General features: G+C 41.1%; 1 protein-coding gene across 1 annotated transcript in view; it reads right to left on the bottom strand.

Moving 5' to 3' along the window:
* LOC117504818 overlaps positions 1-27,896 on the bottom strand; it is a 3,434,143-nt gene that overhangs the window by 2,672,489 nt on the left and 733,758 nt on the right. The gene's annotated exons all lie outside the window — the stretch shown is intronic.

Raw genomic sequence — 27,896 nt, 5'->3', positions numbered from 1 at the left:
AAAGACTTTGGGTGACATAAGACCACAGGCTACACCGCCCCTGTGAAAATGTGCACAATTACAAAAAAACTGTGATTTGCAGCGCCACCTGTGGGCTGCGCCCTGAGTCAGCCACCAAAATTTTCATGTTTTTGGAGAGTCCATACCCAATAGATTAAGACAAATGAAAATCAATTTGGCTCGCTCAGGGTACACGGAAATATGAGCATTTGAAAACCTAAATTTTGTGATTTTGCCATTTTGGCTCATTTTCACCCCAAATTACCAGGACCCCCTAAAATAAAGTGAACCTTATCAAGGATTTAAAAAGATGTGATTTTTGTTTGTTTTTAACATATATCTACCCATTAAAAAAAAAAAAAAAAAAATTGGGACAAATCTGACGGGGTCATAAATCACAACCTGCCTGACAGGCTCTTACTTTTTTCCGTGTCGAGCAGAAAGTACGCAGTTTTTAACCAAGTCTACGCAACACTCCGCGACTGTATTTAAATCTACACAAGACTGTACTACTGTACACCAAGCTTCCACAAGTCTACACACCAAGGCCAAAAAGCCTTTTATCAGTACATTCCTGGATTGATACATTTTATTCATCCCACTGGACTTTGCTGACAGTGAAGCTTCAAAACTACAGAAGAAGAGGCGAGCCAAGCTTCCACGTTCAGAGGACATGTCCATTGATCATGGACAGATTTCAATCATGCTGACATTACATAAACTCCATTATGATGTAAAATGTGCAACCAGAGGAGATAAAACACAAGACCAGGTCTATACAAGCATTGCTAAGGTCTATACAGCAAAGAGACTGTCCCACCTGCTATTTTAACTCTGGGCAATTTACTGAGCACCGCTCATAGAATTTCAATTAGTCTCATCAAGAAACAGGTGGAATATGCCGGAAAGCTGTCCATGTTGGCAAAACCACAAATGGAGGAAGGAGAGAGACAATATTTCCTTCCATAAGTAAGTGGTTTTGGTTCTTCTTGTCACTTTGTCTGTGACATTTAGTTGATAAACAGGTGTATGTTTCCTGCCTGTGTCGTCCGTGGACACGGACCATTAACTCTTAACTTATGTCTAGTTGATATTTTCTCCTGCTCGACCAATCTCTAGTTAAAATACTTGTCGTTAGTGATTAAAATTGTTCGACAAGACCGAGGATTTTTTTTTTTTTTTTTTTTTTTTTTTTTTTGCACATTAAAATAACAAACCGCTGCTTGGAGATTATAATGACTGTGCTACTTACAGTCACTCACACACACAGAAATGTACACAGACCACTGACTTCATGAATGAAACTGGGTCAATAAAAGATAATTGTGCAAATATATTTGCTCTTGCTTGCCTCTACTGGTGGTTGGCTCTCACTGCGGTATTGTATCACTTCCTGTTCCGGAGCACAGTGGTGTTTTGCTGTATCTGTTAGCTGTTTAATCTGTGCAGTTAGATTGATCTAGTTACCTAGATAACGATTTGTTTCACAGTGTAATCTTCACGTGCCTTAACTAAAGCACTCCCTCTGCTGAATCACCTCTAAATTATTTACACATTATTCACTTTGTGTGTTTTTAGGAATCCGCTAGCTTAGCGCAGCTACTAGCTCTTAGCCGGTTTAGCATGGCGGCTTCTCCTGTCTCTCCCGCACTTTTCTGCTCTGGGTGTGAAATGTTTAGTTATTCCTCAGCCTCCTTTAGCAGTAATGGTACTTGTAATAAGTGTAGCTTATTCGTAGCTTTGGAGGCCAGGCTGGGCGAATTGGAGACTCGGCTCCGCACCGTGGAAAATTCTACAGCTAGCCAGGCCCCTGTAGTCGGTGCGGACCAAGGTAGCTTAGCCGACGTTAGTTTCCCTCTAGCAGATCCCGAGCAGCCGGGAAAGCAGGCCGACTGGGTGACTGTGAGGACGAAGCGTAGTTCTAAACAGAAGCCCCGTGTACACCGCCAACCCATTCACATTTCTAACCGTTTTTCCCCACTCGACGACACACCCGCCGAGGATCAAACTCTGGTTATTGGCGACTCTGTTTTGAGAAATGTGAAGTTAGCGACACCAGCAACCATAGTCAATTGTCTTTCGGGGGCCAGAGCAGGCGACATTGAAGGAAATTTGAAACTGCTGGCTAAGGCTAAGCGTAAATTTGTTAAGATTGTAATTCACGTCGGCAGTAATGACACCCGGTTACGCCAATCGGAGGTCATTAAAATTAACATTGAATCGGTGTGTAACTTTGCAAAAACAATGTCGGACTCTGTAGTTTTCTCTGGGCCCCTCCCCAATCGGACCGGGAGTGACATGTTTATCTGCATGTTCTCCTTGAATTGCTGGCTGTCTGAGTGGTGTCCAAAAAATGAGGTGGGCTTCATAGATAATTGGCAAAGCTTCTGGGGAAAACCTGGTCTTGTTAGGAGAGACGGCATCCATCCCACTTTGGATGGAGCAGCTCTCATTTCTAGAAATCTGGCCAATTTTCTTAAATCAATCAATCAATCAATCAATCAATTTTTTTTTATATAGCGCCAAATCACAACAAACAGTTGCCCCAAGGCGCCTTATATTGTAAGGCAAGGCCATACAATAATTATATAAAACCCCAACGGTCAAAACGACCCCCTGTGAGCAAGCACTTGGCTACAGTGGGAAGGAAAAACTCCCTTTTAACAGGAAGAAACCTCCAGCAGAACCAGGCTCAGGGAGGGGCAGTCTTCTGCTGGGACTGGTTGGGGCTGAGGGAGAGAACCAGGAAAAAGACATGCTGTGGAGGGGAGCAGAGATCGATCACTAATGATTAAATGCAGAGTGGTGCATACAGAGCAAAGAGAAAGAAACAGTGCATCATGGGAACCCCCCAGCAGTCTGCGTCTATAGCAGCATAACTAAGGGATGGTTCAGGGTCACCTGATCCAGCCCTAACTATAAGCTTTAGCAAAAAGGAAAGTTTTAAGCCTAATCTTAAAAGTAGAGAGGGTGTCTGTCTCCCTGATCTGAATTGGGAGCTGGTTCCACAGGAGAGGAGCCTGAAAGCTGAATGCTCTGCCTCCCATTCTACTCTTACAAACCCTAGGAACTACAAGTAAGCCTGCAGTCTGAGAGCGAAGCGCTCTATTGGGGTGATATGGTACATTGCAGCTGTCATGGAGGGTGAGGCGGGTACACCCTGGACAGGACAACGATCTGTCACAGGGCCACATATAGACAAACAAATACACACACACACACACACACCAAGGGTCAATTTAAAGTTTTCAGTTCACCTAACATGCAGGTCTTTAGATGTGTGAGGAAGCTGCAGCACCCGGAGAGAACCCACACAAACACGGGGAGAACATGCAAACTCCACACAGAAAGGCCACAGGTGGGAATCGATCCTATGACCTTCTTGCTGTGAGGCAACAGTGTGAACCACTAATCCACCGTGCTGCCCTAAGTAATAATAATATATTTGCAAAGCATTTTAAATAAAGGAAAAAAAATCTCAAAGTGTTGAACAAAGCTGCAGACCAACATGAAACAAAGATCCCCATATCCCAAAATAAAAACTAACAGAAAAGAATTAAATACAACAAAGAAATAATGTGAAGAAGATGAAAAACCTTCAAACTAATTACAAAAAATGTTTTAAAAATAGTCTTGGAGTCACACTTCAAATGTCAACAGGCAGCCTGTTCCACAAGATACGACCACGGCAAAAAAAAAAAAAGGCTCTGAAGCCTGCTGACTTCTTTTTAACCCTTGAGACACACAGCAAGTCTGCATCCAAGGACCACAGGGCATGAGGAGGCACATAAGGCTGAACAAGTTCAGCAAGATAGTTGAGTTCATGACGGTTTAGAGCCTGAAATGTCGAACAAAATCTTGAAATCAAGTCCTCGAGTCGGTGAAGGGAAACCAGAATGTCTGTGATTAAATTTCCTGGTTTCCATCAAAACTCGAGCAACAGTAATTCTGTACCATCTGTAGACATCCTACACTATTTTATAGCAATCCAGAAAATAAAACACTGCAATAGTCAGTTGTGGAAGACAAGGACGTGAATTACAATTTGTGAAATTTAAAACAAATGCTGATGTACATTTCTACTTAATTAGTTCCATCAGTGCAATAACTGACTGTCATCAGGTCAAACTCACCACTGATAGTTTATTTTAGTGAGTGTTGTTCTAACATTTATTGTTAAACTAACTGTATTGTTTCTTTACAGACATGCAGCCGTTGTTGGTGATTAAAGAAGAAACTCTCCCTGAACACCAGGAATGGAATCTGAGTGTTGACCAGGAGGACATTAAAGAAGAAGAGAAGCTGTGGATAAGTCAGCAGGGAGAGCAGCTTCAGCAGCTGGAGGAGGCAGATCTCACCAAGTTTGGTTTCACTGCCGTCCCTGTGAAGAGTGAAAATGATGATGAAAAACCAGAGTCATCACAGCTTCATCAAAGCCGAAGTGATGAGAGCACAGAGGCTGAGCCTGTAGCCAGCAGCTCATCTGTACACAGAACACTGACAGCAGAAGCTGATGGAGAGGACGATGGAGGACCACAACCAGCCAGCAACTCAGGTCATAACAGTCATTTACAACCAGATACCAGTGGCAGGAGTTCAGACAGTTCTGGAAGTGAGACTGATGACAGTGATGACTGGAAACATACCAAAGAACTTCAGTCAAGTTTTAACTGTCTGAAAAATACCATTATTGTTCGTTCAGGCAACACTGATGAAAAACAATTTAAAGGTTCTAAATATGGAAAAACATCTGGTCACATGAACAACTCAGAGCAACAAAAGGGGAGGAAAGCAAGAAGAAAACCATTTAGCTGTTCTGATGGGAGTAAAAGACAGAAACAGAAGGGCACTCTGAACAAACACATTAGAATTCAGACAGGACAAAAAACATTTGTCTGTTCTGAGTGTGGTCAAAGATTTGGACAAAAGGGTAATCTGAAAGCACACATGATAATTCATACAGGACAAAAAGCATTTATCTGTTCTGAGTGTGGTCAAAGATTTGGACAAAAGGGTAACCTGAAAACACACATGATAATTCATACAGGACAAAAAGCATTTATCTGTTCTGAGTGCGGTAAAAGGTTTGGACGAAAGGGTACCCTTAAAACACACATGATAATTCATACAGGGCAAACAGCTTTTTTCTGTTCTCAGTGTGAAAAAAGATTTGGACAAAAGGGCGACCTGAAAAAACACATGATAATTCATACAGGACAAAAGGCATTTATCTGTTCTGAGTGTGGTAAAAGGTTTCGACGAAAGGATACCCTTAAAACACACATGATGATTCATACAGGGCAAACAGCATTTGTCTGTTCTGAGTGTGGTCAAAGGTTTCGACGAAAGGATACCCTTAAAACACACATGATGATTCATACAGGACAAAAAGCATTTGTCTGTTCTGAGTGTGGTCAAAGGTTTAGACGAAAGGCCAACCTGAAAGAACACATGATAATTCATACAGGACAAAAAGCATTTGTCTGTTCTGAGTGTGGTCAAAGATTTGGACGAAAGGGGGACCAAAAAAAACACATGATAATTCATACAGGACAAAAAGCATTTGCCTGTTCTGAGTGTGGTAAAAGGTTTAGACAAAAGGCCAACCTGAAAAAACACATGATAATTCATACAGGACAAAAGGCATTTATCTGTTCTGAGTGTGGTAAAAGGTTTCGACGAAAGGATACCCTTAAAACACACATGATAATTCATACAGGGCAAACAGCATTTGTCTGTTCTGAGTGTGGTAAAAGGTTTAGACGAAATGCCAACCTGAAACAACACATGATAATTCATCTCACTGCTTCTCCTACTCAAACTTGAGAAGTGGGGCAGGAGTTCAAAGGCAGTATTTGAGGAGAGGAAAGGTCACCATCTTGAAGAGAGCCCTCGGATAGAAAGCCAGTAATGTTAAGGGTGCAGCTTTAGACCCCGGGTCTGGGGCCCACTGCACTCTTGTAGAAGGAAATTCAAGGCAAATGAAAAAAAAAAAAAAGACAAAAAGCATTTGTCTGTTCTGAGTGTGGTCAAAGATTTGGAGGAAAGGGCGACCAGAAAAAACACATGATGATTAATACAGGACAAAAAGCATTTGCCTGTTCTGACTGTGGTAAAAGGTTTAGACAAAAGGCCAACCTGAAAAAACACATGATAATTCATACAGGCACTAACTTCAGCATGCCAGATCCTCATGGCAGATGGGCATTATACATCCACACACAACAAGATCTGTCAATATCTCCACTGGAAGGTCTGCAAGGAACTGGAGATGGAAGTCAAAGAACATGTCTGGGAGCACGAGCCAGCACCAGTCTCATCCAACAGAAAAGTTACGATCTTCTACGACACAGAGATCCCAGTAGGAAGACACATTGAAGGAGGTGCAATCAAACCTGATATTGCCATCTGGAACAAGCAAGAGAAAACAGCCAAAATCATTGATGTGACAATGACTACGGCCTGAATCGAGCTGAAAGGGGAAAGATCTCGAAATGCCAAGACCTGAAAAATGACCTAAGAACAACATGGTCATTGAAAGACATCGATATCATCCCAGTTGTGGTGGGAGCAACAGGCCTGATGAAGAAGAACCTGAAGAAATACCTTGAGGCAATCCCCGGTCACCCAAGTGCACATGAGGTGCAGTTGTCTGCGATTAAGGGAACGATCACCATCTTGAAGAGAGCCCTCGGATACAATGCCAGATCTGGTTAGGATAACTATAGAGCCTAGGGTGCAACTTTAGACCCCAGGTTTGGGGCCCATTGCATTCTACTAAAAAGACATCAAAGATAAATGAAAAACCAAAGGCAAACTGCTAGGTGGAAGGCTGGCTGAACATCAAGCCTTAGTAAAAGCTTTCACTGCACAAATTAGGAACAAAGACAAGAAAATACAAGCAAAACAGAAACTATTTGCAAAAAACCCCACACTAGTGTACAGAAAGCTGGCAAATGACACAATAGAAGTACAACAGCCACCTCAGAGAGAGGAAATTGAAAAATTCTGGAGACCACTCTTTGAAGACCCAAAACAACACCAAGAGGCTGAGTGGATTGAAAAAATAAAACTGAAAAACAAAGACAACACCTACATTATGCTGTGGCTAATAATAATAATATCTACGAGTGTGAAATAATATAATACGCCTGAACGCATTTTTTTTTTAAACATGAGAGTGGATTTGGCACCGATCTGACGCCATATCAGTTTCTCTTAGTGTAATAATGTCTTAATTTTGGAATTGTAAGTTTTTAGGAAAATATGGACTTTTTAGGGTGAAAACTGAAATTCATCCAAATTTTTTCCTTCAGTTCTTGATGGATTTTGATCTTCTTTCATCTAAACACTGATTTACAATCCTTCCTCACACAATATTGAACTTTTGAATTGTTTAAGAAATTGTCGAAAGTTTTTATCGTGAAAATAGTGAAATTCACCAAAACACTTTTTTTCTCTTTTAGTTTCTGATATATTTTAATTCTGTTGGTTTTGTTTGATTCTTCTAAACACTGTTCATAATTCATCCTTGTTCATATTTGAAATAATAAATTTGAGTAAAAAATGGATTTTATTAGGCGGCACTGTGGATTAGAGGTTAGTACTGTTGCCTCACAGCGAGAAGGTTGCGGGTTCAATTCCCGTGGCCTTTCTGTGTGGAGTTTGCATGTTCTCCCCGTGTTTGCCTGGGTTTCCTCCCACATCCAAAGACATGCAGGTTAGGTGGATTGGTATTTTTAATTTGTCCGTAGGTGTGCGTGTGTCTGTGTTTGTTTGTCTGTTTGTGGCCCTGCGACAGACTGGCCTCCTGTCCTGGGTGTACCCCGCCTCACGCCCTATGACTGCTGGGATGGGCTCCAGCGCCCCCGCGACCCTTAATTGAACTACACGGTAGAAGATGAATGAATGAATGGATTTTATTAAAGTGAAATTCATGGAAAAGTTTTCATTTGGATTCATATTCTGTTAATTTAATTAAACACTGTTACCTTACCAAATTATGATTTTTGTTGAAAACAAATATTGTGAGTTTGGAAAACAATAAAATTCACCAAACTGGTGAATTTGGTTTTGTTTGAAGTTCTGTTCTTCCCTGTTGAATTTTGAATGCCAACTTTTGGTCATGAAAAACCACGAAATTCACCCGCAGTTGTACAAGTTCCCAAATTGCACGAGAGAGAAAAATCACAAGATGGTATTCAAGGAATTTTAAACAGTCATTGAATTTTTGGAGGAGAATCTCAACTTCCAGCAAAAATATTTCCAGTAAATTTCTGTCCTCTGATCCAGTCGACACACTGCTGTCAACATTTCAGCTGCTACTTCAGGTTTCATTCAAAAGTCTATTTACACAATAGTGTAAACACTAAAATGACTCTTACAGAATTTACAGCCGTTGGTAAAGAATTTTATTTGGGGTGTGTCATCATTTTCCTCACCTGCATAGTGCAGGGAAATAATTATCAGTCAATCAATTTTATTTATATAGCGCCAAATCACAACAAACAGTTGCCCCAAGGCGCTTTATATTGTAAGGCAAAGCCATACAATAATTACGTAAAAACCCCAACGGTCAAAACGGCCCCCTGTGAGCAAGCACTTGGCGACAGTGGGAAGGAAAAACTCCCTTTTAACAGGAAGAAACCTCCAGCAGAACCAGGCTCAGGGAGGGGCAGTCTTCTGCTGGGACTGGTTGGGGCTGAGGGAGAGAACCAGGAAAAAGACATGCTGAGGAGGGGAGCAGAGATCGATCACTAATGATTAAATGCAGAGTGGTGCATACAGAGCAAAAAGAGAAAGAAACACTCAGTGCATCATGGGAACCCCCCAGCAGTCTAAGTCTACAGCAGCATAACTAAGGGATGGTTCAGGCTCACCTGATCCAGCCCTAACTATAAGCTTTAGCAAAAAGGAAAGTTTTAAGCCTAATCTTAAAAGTAGAGAGGGTGTCTGTCTCCCTGATCTGAATTGGGAGCTGGTTCCACAGGAGAGGAGCCTGAAAGCTGAAGGCTCTGCCTCCCATTCTACTCTTACAAACCCTAGGAACTACAAGTAAGCCTGCAGTCTGAGAGCGAAGCGCTCTATTGGGGTGATATGGTACTATGAGGTCCCTATGATAAGATGGGACCTGATTATTCAAAACCTTATAAGTAAGAAGAAGAATTTTAAATTCTATTCTAGAATTAACTGGAAGCCAATGAAGAGAGGCCAATATGGGTGAGATATGCTCTCTCCTTCTAGTCCCTGTCAATACTCTAGCTGCAGCATTTAGCAATTAGGAGAATAGCTCCTGCATTAGGCATTTTAAATGATATCCTTATACTGTAAAAACAACCTTTGAATCACATCATATAAGTGAAGTCTTAAAATGTGTTTTTTTTCTTCTTCTTCTGTCTCTTTCCGTCTCTTTTTTTTAACTTCAGTCACTCTGTTGATTATAAAGATGTGGAAGTAAAAATTAACTCAGTGAACTGAAACACGTAAATGTAAACAAACTTGACAATTCTGTAAGGTGGCCCTAAGTATTACCGTGACTATCCAGGGTTGGGACCAGGAAGCAGAGTTGTAGTCTTACACACCTCTCTGCAGCTTCTCTCCCCCTGCCATCCCCTCATTACCCCATCCCCGTAGAGACGGTGCCTGCTCCCAGACCACCAATAACCAGCAAAAATCTATTTAAGCATAAAAATTCAAAAAGAAAAAATAATATAGCACCTTCAACTGCACCACAGACTAAAACAGTTAAATGTGGTCTATTAAACATTAGGTCTCTCTTCTAAGTCCCTGTTAGTAAATGATATAATAATTGATCAACATATTGATTTATTCTGCCTTACAGAAACCTGGTTACAGCAGGATGAATATGTTAGTTTAAATGAGTCAACACCCCCGAGTCACACTAACTGTCAGAATGCTCGTTGCACGGGCCGAGGCGGAGGATTAGCAGCAGTCTTCCACTCCAGCTTATTAATTAATCAAAAACCCAGACAGAGCTTTAATTCATTTGAAAGCTTGACTCTTTGTCTTGTCCATCCAAATTGGAAGTCCCAAAAAAGTTTTATTTGTTGTTATCTATCGTCCACCTGGTCGTTACTGTGAGTTTCTCTGTGAATTTTCAGACCTTTTGTCTGACTTAGTGCTTAGCTCAGATAAGATAATTATAGTGGGCGATTTTAACATCCACACAGATGCTGAGAATGACAGCCTCAGCACAGCATTTAACCTATTGTTACAGTCAATTGGCTTTGCTCAAAATGTAAATGAGTCCACCCACCACTTTAATCATACCTTAGATCTTGTTCTGACTTATGGTATGGAAATTAAAGACTTAACAGTATTCCCTGAAAACCCCCTTCTCTCTGATCATTTCTTAATAACATTTACATTTACTCTGATGGACTACCCAGCAGTGGGGAATAAGTTTCATTACACTAGAAGTCTTTCAGAAAGCGCTGTAACTAGGTTTAAGGATATGATTCCTTCTTTATGTTCTCCAGTGCCATATACAAACACATTGCAGAGTAGCTACCTAAACTCTGTAAGTGAGATAGAGTATCTCGTCAATAGTTTTACATCCTCATTGAGGACAACTTTGGATGCTGTAGCTACTCTGAAAAAGAGAGCCTTAAATCAGAAGTGCCTGACTCCGTGGTATAACTCACAAACTCGCAGCTTAAAGCAGATAACCCGGAAGTTGGAGAGGAAATGGCGTCTCACTAATTTAGAAGATATTCACTTAGCCTGGAAAAAGAGTCTGTTGCTCTATAAAAAATGCCCTCTGTAAAGGTAGGACATCTTACTACTCATCACTTATTGAAGAAAATAAGAACAACCCCAGGTTTCTTTTCAGCACTGTAGCCAGGCTGACAAAGAGTCAGAGCTCTATTCAGCCAAGTATTCCTTTAACTAGTAATGACTTCATGACTTTCTTTGCTAATAAAATTTTAACTATTAGAGAAAAAAATTACTCATAACCATCCCAAAGACATATCGTTCTCTTTGGCTGCTTTCAGTGATGCCGGTATTTTCTCTCCGATTGTTCTGTCTGAGTTATTTTCATTAGTTACTTCCTCCAAACCATCAACATGTCTATTAGACCCCATTCCTACCAGGCTGCTCAAGGAAGCCCTACCATTAATTAATGATTTGATCTTAAATATGATCAATCTATCTTTATTAGTTGGCTATGTACCACAGGCTTTTAAGGTGGCAGTAATTAAACCATTACTTAAAAATCCATCACTTGACCCAGCTGTCTTAGCTAATTATAGGCCAATCTCCAACCTTCCTTTTCTCTCAAAAATTCTTGAAAGGGTAGTTGTAAAACAGCTAACTGATCATATGCAGAGGAATGGTCTATTTGAAGAGTTTCAGTCAGGTTTTAGAATTCATCATAGTACAGAAACAGCATTAGTGAAGGTTACGAATGATCTTTTGGCCTCAGACAGTGGACTCATCTCTGTGCTTGTCCTGTTGATACTTGATACTGTTGACCATAAAATTTTATTACAGAGATTAGAGCATGCCATAGGTATTAAAGGCATTGCGCTGTCGTGGTTTAAATCATATTTATCTAATAGATTACAATTTGTTCATGTAAATGGGGAATCGTCTTCACAGACTAAGGTTAATTATGACGTTCCACAAGGTTCTGTGCTAGGACCAATTTTATTCACTTTATACATGTTTCCCTTAGGCAGTATTATTAGACAGCATTGCTTAAATTTTCATTGTTACGCAGGTGATACCCAGCTTTATCTATCCATGAAGCCAGAGGACACACACCAATTAGCTAAACTGCAGGATTGTCTTACAGACATAAAGACATGGATGACCTCTAATTTCCTGCTTTTAAACTCAGATAAAACTGAAGTTATTGTACTTGGCCCCACAAATCTTAGAAACATGGTGTCTAACCAGATCCTTACTCTGGATGGCATTACCCTGACCTCTAGTAATACTGTGAGAAATCTTGGAGTCATTTTTGATCAGGATATGTCATTCAATGCGCATATTAAACAAATATGCAGGACTGCTTTTTTGCATTTGTGCAATATCTAAAATTAGAAAGGTCTTGTCTCAGAGTGATGCTGAAAAACTAATTAATGCATTTATTTCCTCTAGGCTGGACTATTGTAATTCATTATTATCAGGTTGTCCTAAAAGTTCCCTGAAAAGCCTTCAGTTAATTCAAAATGCTGCAGCTAGAGTACTGACAGGGACTAGAAGGAGAGAGCATATCTCACCCATATTGGCCTCTCTTCATTGGCTTCCTGTTAATTCTAGAATAGAATTTAAAATTCTTCTTCTTACTTATAAGGTTTTGAATAATCAGGTCCCATCTTATCTTAGGGACCTCATAGTACCTTATCACCCCAATAGAGCGCTTCGCTCTCAGACTGCAGGCTTACTTGTAGTTCCTAGGGTTTGTAAGAGTAGAATGGGAGGCAGAGCCTTCAGCTTTCAGGCTCCTCTCCTGTGGAACCAGCTCCCAATTCAGATCAGGGAGACAGACACCCTCTCTACTTTTAATATTAGGCTTAAAACTTTCCTTTTTGCTAAAGCTAAAGAAGAAGATTTGGCAAATAAGATTGAAGAAACAAGAAAAATGGACATGAAAGAGCTTCCAAAGCTGACTAAATTACAGGAGAATAAAAAAATTCAAAACTGTCCTGCAAAAAGTTAACCTGGGACTGACTAAATTGGTCCCAGAAGGAACCACATTGGCAGATTTAAACTGTGTAAATTATGGACCGGCATGGTACATACAAAGTAAATTAGCCCCACAAGATTTTGAGAGAAAAGGAACCACAATAAAGAAAAATAATACTGTGCCACAATGGTAAAAGAAATTACAACAAAAAATCAGCCACTGAAGAGCAGAGATCTCCCAAATAACATTTTTGGGAAATACAATATTGAAGATAAACAGCTGGGTGGAAGGCTGAACATCAAGCCTGAGTGAAAGATTTTGCGGCAGAGATTAGGAACAAAGACAAGAAAATACAAGCAAAACAGATAAACAAGCAATTTGCAAAATAACCCAGACTTGTGCACAGGAAGTTTGCAAATGACACAATAGAAGTACAACCACCTGCGAAAGAAGAAATTGAAAACACCAAGAGGCTGAGTGGATTGAAAAAATAAAACAAAAACAAAACAAATGCCAGCAATTGTAATCACTGAAGAGGAAATCAGAAAGAAAATGAGTGAATACAGTAACTTCAAGGCACCTGGCATCGACAAAATCCCAAATTTTTGGCTGAAAAGACTGACAGCATTACACCAACATTATGCTGTGACTTTCACAAAAATATTGAACGGAGAAGAGGAAACACCAGACTGACTAACGACAGGGAACACAAGCCTACTACCAAAGACCAAAGAAACACAGCTTCCCAACAAGTACAGACCCATCTGCTGCCTAACAACAACATACAAATGGCTGACAGGAATCATAACTGATGACATTTATGAACATCTGGACACTGGTGGCTACCTGGAAAAAGAACAGAAAGGATGTTCCAGAAGATTCATGGTGGAGTCGAGCAGAAAAGGATTTTCTTTAACCAAAATAGATCAAATGTACCTTCGGACAGTTTGTAGCTAAACTTTCAGGTCTTCTTTTTAAGAAAATCCTCCTCTGTACCACTTCATCATGAAGCTGTATAACTGGTGATGCAAAATGCAAAACATGCACTGTGCACAATTCCTCCAATCACAGCTACAGAAGCCTGTAACTTCTTCAGGGTTGTCTGGGTGTCTTCGTGGCTTCCGTCAGTCGTGTCCTTCCTGCACAGTCACTCAGTTTTTGAGAACTACCTACTTAACACAGAATTACCACACAGTACCACAATGTTTGTATTTCTTAATGACTGAGGGAAATGAAGTTCAAGACACACTCAGTGACTTGGAAAGGTTCTTGGATCCATCCCCACTTGCCTGAAGAAAACTGGCCGTCAGAGTGAAGATTTACTTTTTCCAATAAAGGGTCTGATTTTAGCTTTGATATTTTTATTTCATTTATGTCATGTTGTAGAAATGAGTTTTCACTTAGTTTAAAGGTCATTCTTTAAGAATTTCTTTTTAAACTGATGTCATTCTAACATTCCAGACATGTAACCTGGAATTCTGTTAGATTGTAGCCGTCTGTGGGTGTCAGGATGGCACCTGGCACAAAGCTGACCAAAGTCCACACACTGTGTTTGTGACAGTTTCCTGGTCAGCGTCTGTTGAAGCCTAAATCTATGTTCTTTAAGCCCAGGTCAAAGGTCACTGGCATTTTGTTAAAAAAAAATGCACTTCACTGCAGAATGTATTTAATCAGATGGAAAGAAAAAAAACCAAACACATTTTTTGTTATTTCTTAAAATTAATTTGAAAACAGTGAAACACATCATAATAAAGTTATAAAAGTGCTTTGCTTTTATGTACATTTTATTCAAATATTATTAATATAAAAAAACAATCATAAGACTATATATATATTGTGATGGTTCATGTTGGCAGGGAGGTGTGGGTTTGAAATATCCCGCGCTGCTGACGTAACTGTCCACAAGCTGTGAGGAGACAGAAGTGTCAGTGCATTTCTATAAGGAAGCTGAAACACTGATCAGACACATGAAGCTTCACATGAACAATCAGGTGCAGTAAAAAGCGCTGGTTCCACCACATCTGTCACATCTGATCTGCTCAGGCTGCATGAAGTGACTCAGTGTGCACGCTGACAAACTGGAATCACTGTCAGTGTGACTGAGCAGCTTCAGCAAACTCCTGCATCTTATTAATGATCATTTATTCAAGAGAAATGAAGATCATTAATGTTGCATTTACACATGACAAGTCACGAATGCCACGAAGTAAACATTCTTGGCTGCTGAATGTGATGATTTGAGGCGTCAGGTGCCTGTTATTATCACAATCACACCAATTATACTCACACTCACTCATCTTCAACCGCTTAGTCCAATTAAGGGTTGTGGGGGGCTGGAGCCTGTGCCAGCAGTCATAGGGCATGAGGCAGGGACGGGGTTCACTCTGGACAGGACTGTGAGGATGTAACGTAATTATGCTCATGAGAACTTTGCTGTACATTAACAAGTTATTAGAAAAACTAGTTGAATATTAAATTTGTCTTTGTTCTTCTCCACAAATGACTGTAATCTGAAATGGTCCAGACATTTGCAGATGCACAAGGCTGTGCACATGAGGCCAAATTGTTAGCATTTGCACCTCCCACAATATTTTGTCTTGTTGCCACGGCTGGACTGACTATCTGGCGTACCGGGCAAATCCCGCCAGGCCCCCCTGTATTTTGGGCTCCCCCGGGTCTGTTATTAAAAAATATATGTATATAATTTTTTATTGATTGCGCGGTAAAAAAATGACACATAGTGGCCCATTGGATGCTTCTCCTGAGGCACATTGGGCTGGTCCAATGAAACTCCTTGGTTCTCGAAGGCCCGCCCGCCCGTATGCGATGAATCTAGCATATCTGACCTCACCTCTGCTTTCTGTCTCCCTCAGAGCACCAATTGCTGTTCTCTTTCTTTCCTTTGCCTGTCTTTGCATCTCTCTCTCTCACACACACACACCATTGGCCTTATTTGTCTTATTTGTAATTGTGTATATATAGTATATTTCATAAACCATAAAAAGCATCTCTAGCAGTGTTTCTTTGTCAAACACTTTAACATGAAACGAACATTTTGACACTGTGACCATCTCCCCCAAGAAGAAGGTTTTTGTGAGTAGTGAAAAAGCATTTTTTTTTTAATGTGGGCTCTTTAATGTAGGCTGATGCACTTAATTTCAATTGTTGAAACTGCACGATGCAAACATACATTCTTCTTTAGCATATGCTTCCAGACATCATATATAGGTCTATATATATATCGTACATATAACGGCGCCGGGCCCTCAGGTGATCAAAAAGTGCCCGGGCCCTTTTCAGATGCCAGTCCAGCCCTGCTTGTTGCCACACTTGATCAGTTGTTGGCAGCTCTCTGCAGTAAGTGGAAGTGTGGTCCAGCATATACGTATGCCACTGGTTGCTTTTCTGAACCCATCTTCTTGACTGACTCCATATGCAGCCTGTCTGGTAGGTAGCACATTTGACATGTTGAAGGAGGGCTGCTTGAGGTGTGTGTGTGTGGGGGGGGGGTCTGGATCTGTCGATGTGGTGGGTATTGGCTGAGTTTTCTGAGGACAACAGAGGCCTCAGGAAACATATTTTATGTCTGCCATACAGACTTCTTTCCCACAGAAGGGTGACACCACATCACTGTTGCTGAAAGCATGGAAGAAAAGCAGCCCCCTGCTCATTGTCAAAGTTACAATCCTTTAATTTTTCTGAGGATGCCATAAAATGGATGGCATCCTATTTATCAGACAGAAAACAAGCCACTAGGTCATGTGCTGGAATCCATTCCAGCCTCTGTCCTCGACCAGTGGAATCCCAAAGTTTCTCTGTACCAAGTTCTTGAAGAAGCACTGGCAGGGTGCTGACTGCAGTAACGAAGACATCTGTGTCATTGTCTTTGATCAAGAGAACTTTTCTGTCCTCTGCTCCTGCTTGCCTGACATAGACAGAGAGTCTTATATCTGTCTCTTCATGGGTGCAAGGAGCCAATTCATCCAGACTGATGGATTCACAGGGAACATTCTTGGGACACAGACCTTGGACAAGTTCAATGATGGCTAACCTTGACCTGTTTTAAGAGGTTAAAAAGTCACATTTTGTTTCAGTGTGTTTGGGGGTGTTTTGAATGGTGGGGTGTTAGCAGTAGAGCTGCGCCGTGACGCCAGTGGCAGGTCTGTCTAAAATTGCTTTATTTATGTATTTATACGTTTCTCAAATAGCATGTAAAAGCTAGCAAGAAATAAACACTTCTAACATGAAACATGGTTTCTCAACACACTGTGTGTGTGTGTGTGTGTGTGTTTGCGTGTGTGTGTGTGTGTGTTTGCATGTGCACTTGTGTTTAAATCCTCAAATTTCTCCATCACAAGAATTTTTTTAAGAGGATAACAGACAAATGGTTTCTTTTTCTGTGTTGAGAAATGCCTCAACTTTTTTTCAGGAACAGAGCAGAAACATATCTTCTCAACACTGTGTGTGTGTGTGTGTGTGTGTGTGTGTAAGTAAGTAAGTAAGTAAACTTTATTTATATAGCGCTTTTCACAGACAGGGGTCACAAAGCGCTTTACAAGGTAAAACAAAAATATACAGTAAAACACTCAGTACTAAAAGATTATTGGCCATGAAAAGCCTGTTTAAAAAGTAGAGTCTTTAGTTGCTTTTTGAACATCTCAACAGAGTCCAGGAATCGCAGGGACGGAGGGAGTTCGTGTGTGTGTGTGTTTGCATCCTCAGATTTGATGAAAACAGCCAAATGGTTTCTTTTTCTGTGTTGAGAACTGCCTCAACTTTTTTCAGTAACAGAGCAGAAACATAACTTCTCAACACTGTGTGTGTGTGTGTGTGTGTGTGTGTGTGTGTGTGTGTGTGTGTGTGTGTGTGTGTGTGTGTGTGTGTGTGTGTGTGTGTGTGTGTGTGTGTGTGTGTGTTGCATCCTCAAATTTGATGAAAACAGCCAGAGAGAGAGAGTGTGCATGCGCACCCCTATTATCTGAATTTTTCAGGAGCGCAGAAACGTGGTTTCTCAACAGACACTGTGTGTGTGTTTGCATCCTCAAATTTGAGAGAGAGAGCGAGTGCGTGCATCCCTATTATCTGAATTTTTCAGGAGCGCAGAAACGTGGTTTCTCAACAGACACTGTGTGTGTGTGTGTGTGTGTGTGTGTGTGTGTGTGTGTGTGTGTGTGTGTGTGTGTGTGTGTGTGTGTGTGTGTGTGTGTGTGTGTGTGTGTGTGTGTTTGCATCCTCAAATTTGATGAAAACAGCCAAATGGTTTATTTTTCCGGTGTTGAGAAATGCCTCAACTTTTTTTTTCTGGAGCAGAGCAGAGACATGGTTCCTCATCACAAACAGGGCGTACGTGCGTGCGTGTGTGTGTACACTTGTGTTTGAATTCTTAAATTTCTCCATCACAAGATTTTTAAAGAGGAAAACAACCAAATGGTTTCTTTTTCTGTGTTGAGAAATGTCTCAACTTTATCAGGAGCAGAAACACTGTTTCTCAACACAAACAGCGTGTGTGTGTGCTCGTGCATATATGTACATGCGTGTGTGTGTGCTCGTGCATATATGTACGTGTGTGTGCGCGCGCGCGCATATATGTACATGCGTGTGTGTGCGCATGCGTGCATCCCTATTGTCTGAATTTTTTCAGGAGTGCAGAAACGTGGTTTCTCAACAGACACTGTTTGTGTCCATGTTTGTTTGTGGATCCTCAAATTTGAGGAAAACAGCCAGTTTCTTTTTCTGTTTTGAATTCTTAGAGAGAGCAGAAACGTGGTTTTTCAACACAGACGGTGTGTGTGCGTGCGCGCGCGCGCATATATGTACGTGTGTGCGCGCACGCGCATATATGTACATGCGTGTGTGTGCGCATGCGTGCATCCCTATTGTCTGAATTTTTTCAGGAGTGCAGAAACGCGGTTTCTCAACAGCCACTGTGTATGTGTCCATGTTTGTGTGTGTTTGTGCATCCTCAAATTTGATGAAAACAGCCAAATGGTTTCTTTTTCTGTCTTGAATTCTTAGAGAGAGCAGAAATGTGGTTTTTCAACACAGACAGGGTGTGTGTGTGTGTGCGCGCACACGCACTTGTTTTTGCATCCTCAAATTTCTCCATCACAGGATTTTTTAAAAGTGGAAAACAACCAAATGGTTTCTTTTTCTGTGTTGGGAAATGCCTCAACTTTTTTCAGGAACAGACCAGAACAGTGTGTGTGTCTGTTTCTGTTTGCATGTGCGCCTGTGTTACCATCCTCAAATTTCTACTTAATCACAATATTTTTTTAAAGAGGAAAACAGCCAAATGGTTTCTTTTTCTGTGTTAAGAAATGTCTCAACTTTTTTCAGGACCAGAGCACAAACGTGGTTTCTCAACAAACACTGTGTGTGTGTGTGTGTGTGTGTGTGTGTGTGTGTGTGTGTGTGTGTGTGTGTGTGTGTGTGTGTGGGTGTGCACTCACTTGTTTGCATCATCAAATTTCTCCATCACAAGATTTTTTAAAGGGGAAAACATCCAAATGGTTTCTTTTTCTGTTGAAAAATGCCTCAACTTTTTTCAGGAACAGAGCAGAAACATGGTTTCTCAACACACACACTGTGTGTGTGTGTGTGTTGAGAAACATGGTTTCTCAACACACACACTGTGTGTGTGTGTGTGTGTGTGTGTGTGTGTGTGTGTGTGTGTGTGTGTGTGTGTGTGTGTGTGTGTGTGTGTGTGTGTGTGTGTGTGTGTGTGTGTGTGTGTGTGTGTGTGTGTGTGTGTGTGTGTGCGCATCTTCACATTTCACTTTCGTAATAAAAACAGCCCGATGCTTTCTTTCTCTGTTTTGGCAATTGTTTGAAATTTTTCAGGAGCAGAGCAGAAACATGGCCTGTGTGTGTATATTCTTTAAAAGAATATATTTACCCGTTACAGAATTTCCTTGTGAAGATTTAGATTAACCAATTTAGTCATTGTGCTTGAGATTGTGCACTATTGCTTGTGCAGCAGTATGACTGAACTTAATTATCTTCAGCTGGTTGTTGGATTTCAGCCCATCAGTGTTGGAGGGTGTTCTCATAATAGGGGCAGAGAGCGCTTCTTTCTCTCACTTGTGGAGGTTTGCTGCAGGTGTCTGTTTGAGGGTTCCACTTCTGTGTTCCTGTGAAGGCAGGTAGGTACCGGCCACGGCGCTCTCTCTGTGTGTGTGTGTTGAAGTGTGCAGTGTTAAAGTGCTTATACGAATGGTTTTGTTAATAGATATCTCCATGGGAGTCGTCGCTGGTTACGCACTGCTCAGCACAAGAGGGCGCCGAGTGCTTGCTGGCTGTTGGATGCTCCGGTGCTGTGTTGGTTGGGACCGATGGAGTGGTCTGTATGGGTGCCTGGGTTCCACCTCCAAATATTTGTGCAGAAACAAAGCCCTTTTCTCTGTAATCACAGAGACGCTCTCTGTCTTTCTGAGGGGACCAACTGCAGAGTCCACGTGCATGCTGGGAGACTTCTTTACTTTGCTTTCCCACCTTGTTTGAGAGCACATCTTCAAAGTAATGTTCACATGATTTTCTCAAAATGCTCCGTCTCTGTGTGGAGGCTGAAAACAAGATGTAGAGCTTCTGCAAAATGCCAAAGTCACGTGGAGCATCGGTGGAGTTTTTACAGCATCAGCCACAACCAAGTTTAAGGTTTTTGTCCCACATGGCACAAAACAACCTCTGGGATTTATTTCTGGGAGCCTGGCGGCTTGTACTCCCTTGTTTTTCCACTCATGTTGGCCCCGTTGTCTTCTCTGTCCTCTACAGACCTTAAAAGGAATTTTCAACTCTTCAAGTTTCTTCCAAATCAGGGATGTCAAGTGCTCACCTGTGGACTCATCTGCCACCAGAAAACCCAGAGAATGTTCCTTTTAAGCAGGGCTTCTCCAGTGAGACCACTCCAATCTCCACTGATAACTGGTCAGTGTGGCTGATATCTGGACTGAAGTCAAGAATTATGAAAAGAAAAAAAAAAACACTTTGCTTGTCTGATATAATTCACCATCACTGACATTTTGCTGCTCATTAAGTTTATTATTTGGTTTCGTGTGTGATGCTCAAAGTAACTGTTGTGGCTGCTGATGGTCTTTTTCACCATATTTCTTTCATTTCCATCGTGAAATTTGATCACTTAAAATTTTCTTCTTTTTTTTTAAGTTTCAATTCACTGTTATCTGTTATTTCCATTTTGATTCCATTAACTTTGTGGTCTTGAAGGGTTCCAGTTGGCTTTTCTTGAAAACTTTGTTCATAGACATATTCAGGGGTCAATCTGATCCGGATTAACTGTTTACACTCATCTGGATTTTGGAAGAACATTTTGTTGATCCTGCAGTTTATTTATTTTATTTTTAGTGAAATGCTCAAGGGCAGCAGATTAAAAATGTTTGTGTAAAATGAACCGCAATTGGTTTTTTTTATGGATTTATGTAATTTTAACTGGTCCAGAATGGACCTAATCCCACATGTTGAAACAGAGTTCAGTATGTCCAGATAGAAGACCTCCTGGCTGAGAGCTCCAGTCATTGTAAGATGACTCGAAGAGTTGCATCTTTAGATGTATGTTATCGCAGAGCACAACTGATCTCACACTGGTGGTTAGTCTGGTTCTCAGCTCATCATCTGGTTTTCAAGAGACCAAACATCAGCTAGTAAAAGACTAGACAGCTGTGGCCTAGTAGCTCTTGCCTTTAGCCTAGGAGTGGATATCAGCAAGTAACAGACGAGGCAGCTGCGGTCTGGTAGCCCGAGCCTTTAGCTTATGAGCGGATATCAGCTGGTAACAGACTAGGAAGCTATTGTGTGGTAGCTCTAACCTTTAGCCTAGAATTTAGCCTGCCTCTCTTCCCTCTCCTCCTCTTTGGACGTTCTGTGAATAGCTCCGTCGGCTTCGTTGCTCACGTGTATCCGGAGCTGCCGTCTCTTGTCGACTGGAATTAACTCTGTTCAGTTGTATAAACTCTACTTGGAAAAGTACCAAGCAGCCACACAGTAAGAAAAAAGATCAATGAAAATGCATTGATAACTGATTGATAATTGAACCACACCCCTCTGGATGGTAACTGAATGGAATCATGAGGTGCCTGAAGATTCCAAATCCTCATGTGCTGAGAAAATCAGATCTGCAATTAGTCGCACGCATTTAAGGATTCAAGGATTCAAAAGAATTTTATTGTCATATGCACAAAGGAACATGTTCCCTGCACAATGTTAACGTGTTCTAATCAACTGTTCAACATAGTGTAACCACTAGAGGGCAGCGTACATCGCAACACCCAAGAACCAAGCCTCAACCTCCACCTGTATGAAATGAAGAAAAGCGGAAGTGGAAAGTCTTGCCCTTAAATGGCCGCAAGAGTTCAGCTCCAAAAAGGAGTATCGTTCCATTGAAGTCCATGTTAAAATGTCCAACATAAACATATTTACAGCCTGGCACTAAAACAGTTTTGGTCTCCATAGATAGTTTCCTCTGGGGGAGATTCTTCTTCAGTTTGACAGATTTCACACCACAACATTCTGAATAATTAGGGGTGGGGTCACTTTGATTGACAGGTCGTGTGCCTTGACCTGAGTTCAGACCCCGTTGTGGAACAGCTGTACCTGTGTTTATGACCAAATGATTCCAAATCTATGTCAGGATCCATCAGTTTGGAGCTCATGGTGTTCTGTGTGTGTCTGTTTATTCTGTACTGACAGATGAATCCAAATGTTTAAAAACTGGGAGCACCGGGGATCCATGACAAACGGCCTCATGAGTTTCTTCTTTGTCATCCACGTGAGCACTGACTTCCCCAAGTAGAACTCAGGAGTCTCCAGCAGGAATCTTTTCCAGGATCCCACTCAGTCTCCAAGAAGGCTGGATACTCTGAAGGTCACAAACAACAGTCAGATTCCTCTACGCCACATGACGTCACACTGAGGCATATCTGAGCTAAGTCAGACAAAAGGTCTGAAAATTCACAGAGAAACTCACAGTAACAACCAGGAGGACGATAGATAACAACAAATAAAACTGGTTTTTGGGACTTCCAATTTGGATGGACAAGACTAAGAGTCAAGCTTTCAAATGAATTAAAGCTCTGTCTGGGTTTTTGATTAATTAATAAGCGGGAATGGAAGATTGCTGCTAATCCTCCGCCTCGGCCCGTGCTACGAGCATTCTGGCAGTTAGTGTGACTCTGGGGTGTTGACTCATTTAAACTAACATATTCATCCTGCTGTAACCAGGTTTCTGTAAGGCAGAGTAAATCAATATGTTGATCAGTTATTATATCATTTACTAACAGGGACTTAGAAAAGAGAGACCTAATGTTTAATAGACCACATTTAACTGTTTTAGTCTGTGGTGCAGTTGAAGGTGCTATATTTTCTTTTTGAATTTTTATGCTTAAATAGATTTTTGCTGGTTATTGGTGGTCTGGGAGCAGACACCGTCTCTACGGGGATGGGGTAATGAGGGGATGGCAGGGGGAGAGAAGCTGCAGAAAGGTGTGTAAGACTACAACTCTGCTTCCTGGTCCCAACCCTGGATAGTCACGGTTTGGAGGATTTAAGAAAATTGGCCAGATTTCTAGAAATGAGAGCTGCTCCATCCAAAGTGGGATGGATGCCGTCTCTCCTAACAAGACCAGGTTTTCCCCAGAAGCTTTGCCAATTATCTATGAAGCCCACCTCATTTTTTGGACACCACTCAGACAGACAGCAATTCAAGGAGAACATGCGGCTAAATATGTCACTCCCAGTCCGATTGGGGAGGGGCCCAGAGAAAACTACAGAGTCCGACATTGTTTTTGCAAAGTTACACACCGACTCAATGTTAATTTGAGTGACCTCCGATTGGCGTAACCGGGTGTCATTACTGCCGACGTGAATTACAATCTTACCAAATTTACGCTTAGCCTTAGCCAGCAGTTTCAAATTTCCTTCAATGTCGCCTGCTCTGGCCCCCGGAAGACAATTGACTATGGTTGCTGGTGTCGCTAACTTCACATTTCTCAAAACAGAGTCGCCAATAACCAGAGTTTGATCCTTGGCGGGTGTGTCGCCGAGTGGGGAAAAACGGTTAGAGATGTGAACGGGTTGGCGGTGTACACGGGGCTTCTGTTTAGAACTACGCGTCCTCCTCACAGTCACCCAGTCGGCCTGCTTTCCCGGCTGCTCGGAATCTGCCAGAGGGAAACTAACGGCGGCTAAGCTACCTTGGTCCGCACCGACTACAGGGGCCTGGCTAGCTGTAGAATTTTCCATGGTGCGGAGCCGAGTCTCCAATTCGCCCAGCCTGGCCTCCAAAGCTACGAATAAGCTACACTTATTACAAGTACCATTACTGCTAAAGGAGGCCGAGGAATAACTAAACATTTCGCACCCAGAGTAGAAAAGTGCGGGAGAGACAGGAGAAGCCGCCATGCTAAACCGGCTAAGAGCTAGTAGCTGCGCTAAGCTAGCGGATTCCTAAAAACACACAAAGTGAATAATGTGTAAAATAATTTAGAGGTGATTCAGCAGAGGGAGTGCTTTAGTTAAGGCACGTGAAGATTACACTGAAGCAAATCGTTATCTAGGTAACGACATCAATCTAACTGCGCAGATTAAACAGCTAACAGATGCAGCAAAACACCGCTGTGCTCCGGAACAGGAAGTGATACAATACCGCAGTGAGAGCCAACCACCAGTAGAGGCAAGCAAACAACATGGGAAGGTTGTTAAAGGCAAACATACTGGTAGACTAAGGAAGATATCAAAGCGTCAAGACAGAAAACTTAAAGCAATATGTCTCAAAAATCGAAAAATGTACAATAAAACAAATGAGGAACGAATGGGAGGAAACTGGAGGAAACTGGAGTCAACGTCTGTGACCGAACTGTAAGAAACCGCCTAAAGTAAATGGGATTTACATACAGAAAAGCTAAACGAAAGGCATCATTAACACCTAAACAGAAAAAAACAAGGTTACAATGGGCTAAGGAAAAGCAATTGTGGACTGTGGATGACTGGATGAAAGTCATATTCAGTGATGAATCTGGAATCTGCATTGGGCAAGGTGATGATGCTGGAACTTTTGTTTGGTGCCGTTCCAATGAGATTTATAAAGATGACTGCCTGAAGAGAACATGTAAATTTCCACAGTCATTGATGATATGGGGCTGTATGTCAGGTAAAGGCACTGGGGAGATGGCTGTCATTACATCATCAATAAATGCACAAGTTTATGTTGATATTTTGGACAATTGAAAGGATGTTTGGGGATGATGAAATCATTTTTCAAGATGATAATGCATCTTGCCATAGAGCAAAAACTGCAAAAACATTCCTTGCAAAAAGACACACAGGGTCAATGTCATGGCATAGGGTCAATGTCAATTAGCAGATCTGATTTGATGCAGGTGTTAATTTGGGGGATGAAAATTTACAGGGTGATTCCATAATTTTTTCCTCTGCTTGGTCTAAAAAAGTAACCGTTACTGACTGCCACAATTTTTTTCCTGATTTCTTATAGTGTTTCTTAAAGCCAGAAAGTTGCCATTTGAAATTACTTTAGTTTTGTGTCATGTCTGTGATCTGCTTTTTTTCTACAAAATTAAACAACTGAATGAACATCCTCTGAGGCCGGTGATTCCATAATTTTTGCCAGGGGTTGTATAAGCAATAAGAAAAAAACAAATGTTAGCAGGATTACATCAAAACTACTGCACAAATTTTGTTGAAAGTTTCAACAGATACATATTAGGCCATGGAAGACTCCATTAAATTCTGGAGGTGATCTGGATCTGAATTCTGAATCAAGCTTAACTTTATATAGACTTTGAAGAATTACGTCAAAACGGCTGAAATTATTCTCACCCAATTTTCACCACAGATAGATATTAGGGCCTGGAAGACTCCACTAAATATCGGAGGTGATCCGGATTGGTTGAGGTTAGAAATCTCTGCTTTTGTTACTATTTTGTTTTATTGAGAGTCTGTCAGATTTTAAATCCGGATGTGTGCAAGACTGTTTTAACCCCATTATAGCTGCTGCTGTGAACGTGCAACACTCAGCTGTTTTTACAGGCTGCCTGATCACACTGATGTATTTCTTAGATTTTTCAGTTACTGCATTGATGACACTTATGAGTGTGCACAAAGCTGAACCTCCAGCAGAGACTGTTTTTAACAGTGAGCTCATAACTAATGGACGTGCACGTGCACTACGTCTCCTCACAGTGGAGAGCAGCTGCTGCTTTTACGGTGTTTTCCTCTTGGTCACATATGTGGACCTCAGTGATCCATTCAGCACTGAGGTGTTAAATTTTATATTGTCACATTAATAAAGGAATTCAGACGATATTGCGGCCAACAAGATGTCGAGTTCGTCTTCATGTTGGCACAATATGACATCAAGAAAAACAAGATGGGCAAACACCAGTGAAGATAGTCTGACATTTTGCTCTACAGCTGAAAATTGGTGTTAAAATAACGTTACAGCTTCCACACAGGTGGAAAAAACAGCCGATTCTGTCCTTTTTAAAGGGTTTCTTGAGTTTATCTGGAGTTTGTCAAAACACAGAAAAAAAATCAATTTAATTTATGTCTGATGTGACATTTTGCCTTGTGGTTCAGTAACACATGGAGCCGTCCCAGGGTGGCAGCTGGAGCCAGGTAGAGGTCAACCAAGGGGTCAACATTTAAAAATACTCCAATCAGATTGAAGTATATACCACATTATTTAACTGATCATAGTAATTTGAACCACATTTAAACAAATTTGGAGTAACTTTAACCTTTGGCTCCTGTGTGTACTGAACTTGATCTTTGTCACCTTTTCTGTTGTTTTTTAACCCATAACATTCTGTCATAAGTAATCTTAATTATACACTTATAGAATCTTAATGATGAGAGGATTTATTCTCCTTAAACAGGACAGAAAACCTCAGCTTGTGGACTGTTTCATCAACAGAAACACCAGATTTGGTGCTTTCAGACAAACTGATGGTTTCTTCTTGAAAATCCCCTGAACGCCTTTTAGTTTTGGTGAAATGCTGCCCTCATGTGTCCGATAAAGGTATGTGCAATTATAAAGGCAGAAGAAGAGTTGATAAGATTCTAAAAAACAACAAAAAACCCCACTAAATAATATAAGTATGTGGTGTATTATTTTAAAATAACTATAAATTCAAGATACATATACACTGGAAATCTGATTCAAATAGAAAGATTTCACATCATCTCAATACACAGAACATTTTTTTGAAGCCATTTGTTAGAAGTCCCTGATCTTGTGCTCCGAGAATTCTTTCTCCATCAAAACCAAGTTCTCCATTTTTTAGCCACTGCATTGATCCAACTTTGTCGATGTATTCCTTTTCCAGTTCTTCTTGGAATCGTCCGGCTCTTTTGTGCTGTTTCCATCTTTCCACTCGATATTTTCCTTCTCTTTTGCTGTATTGTTCTCTGGTCTGTCTTGCAAGCTTTGTTGCAGGCGTGAGACTGTTGCTTTCTCTCTCTTGTAGAGTTCTCCGCCAAAGTTTTTTGCCAATTTAGTGATTGAGGTCTGTTCGGATAAGGTCTTCTTGTGGTGTTGTGGACCTTTTTCATGATTTGTTCTTCAGAGCTCTTTAAGTACTGTCCAATACTTATTATAGACGCTCTGTAGGCCTGGTTGATTTCAGTGAGACCCAGACCGCCTTCTCTGCGAGGGAGATACATTCTGTCCATGCACTGATTTCTGTATATGACTGTGGAGAGTGAGCATCTTCCTGGTTTTTGTGTCCAACTTATTAAGCTCACGTTGTGGCCAGTGACTACGCCAAACCCATAGGTCAACACTGGTATTGCAAACCAGTTTATGGCTGTGATCTTGTTTTTTGGCGTCAACTCTGTTTTGCAGATCTTTTTTAAGCGGTTTAGGTATTCTTGTGTTATCATTCTCATTTTCTTGTGCTCGATTGAATTATCATGTGTGTGTTCAGGTGGACCTTTCATCCAAACCATTGACCACACTCAGAACAGACAAATGATTTTTGCTCTGTATGAATTATGTTTGTTTTGAGGTGACCCTTTTGTCCAAACCTTTGACTGCACTCAGAACAGCCAAATGCTTTTTGTCTTGTATGAATTAGCATGTGTGTTTTCAGGTTACCCTTTTGTCCAAATCTTTTTCCACACTCAGAACAGACAAATGCTTTTTGTCCTGTATGAATTATCATGTGTGTTTTCAGGGCACCCTTTTGTCCAAATCTTTTTCCACACTCAGAACAGA

Source organism: Thalassophryne amazonica, chromosome 23 (genome assembly GCF_902500255.1).
Source record: "Thalassophryne amazonica chromosome 23, fThaAma1.1, whole genome shotgun sequence".
In the NCBI taxonomy this organism is placed as follows: domain Eukaryota; kingdom Metazoa; phylum Chordata; class Actinopteri; order Batrachoidiformes; family Batrachoididae; genus Thalassophryne; species Thalassophryne amazonica.
This window is presented reverse-complemented; position numbering and strand designations above follow the sequence as displayed.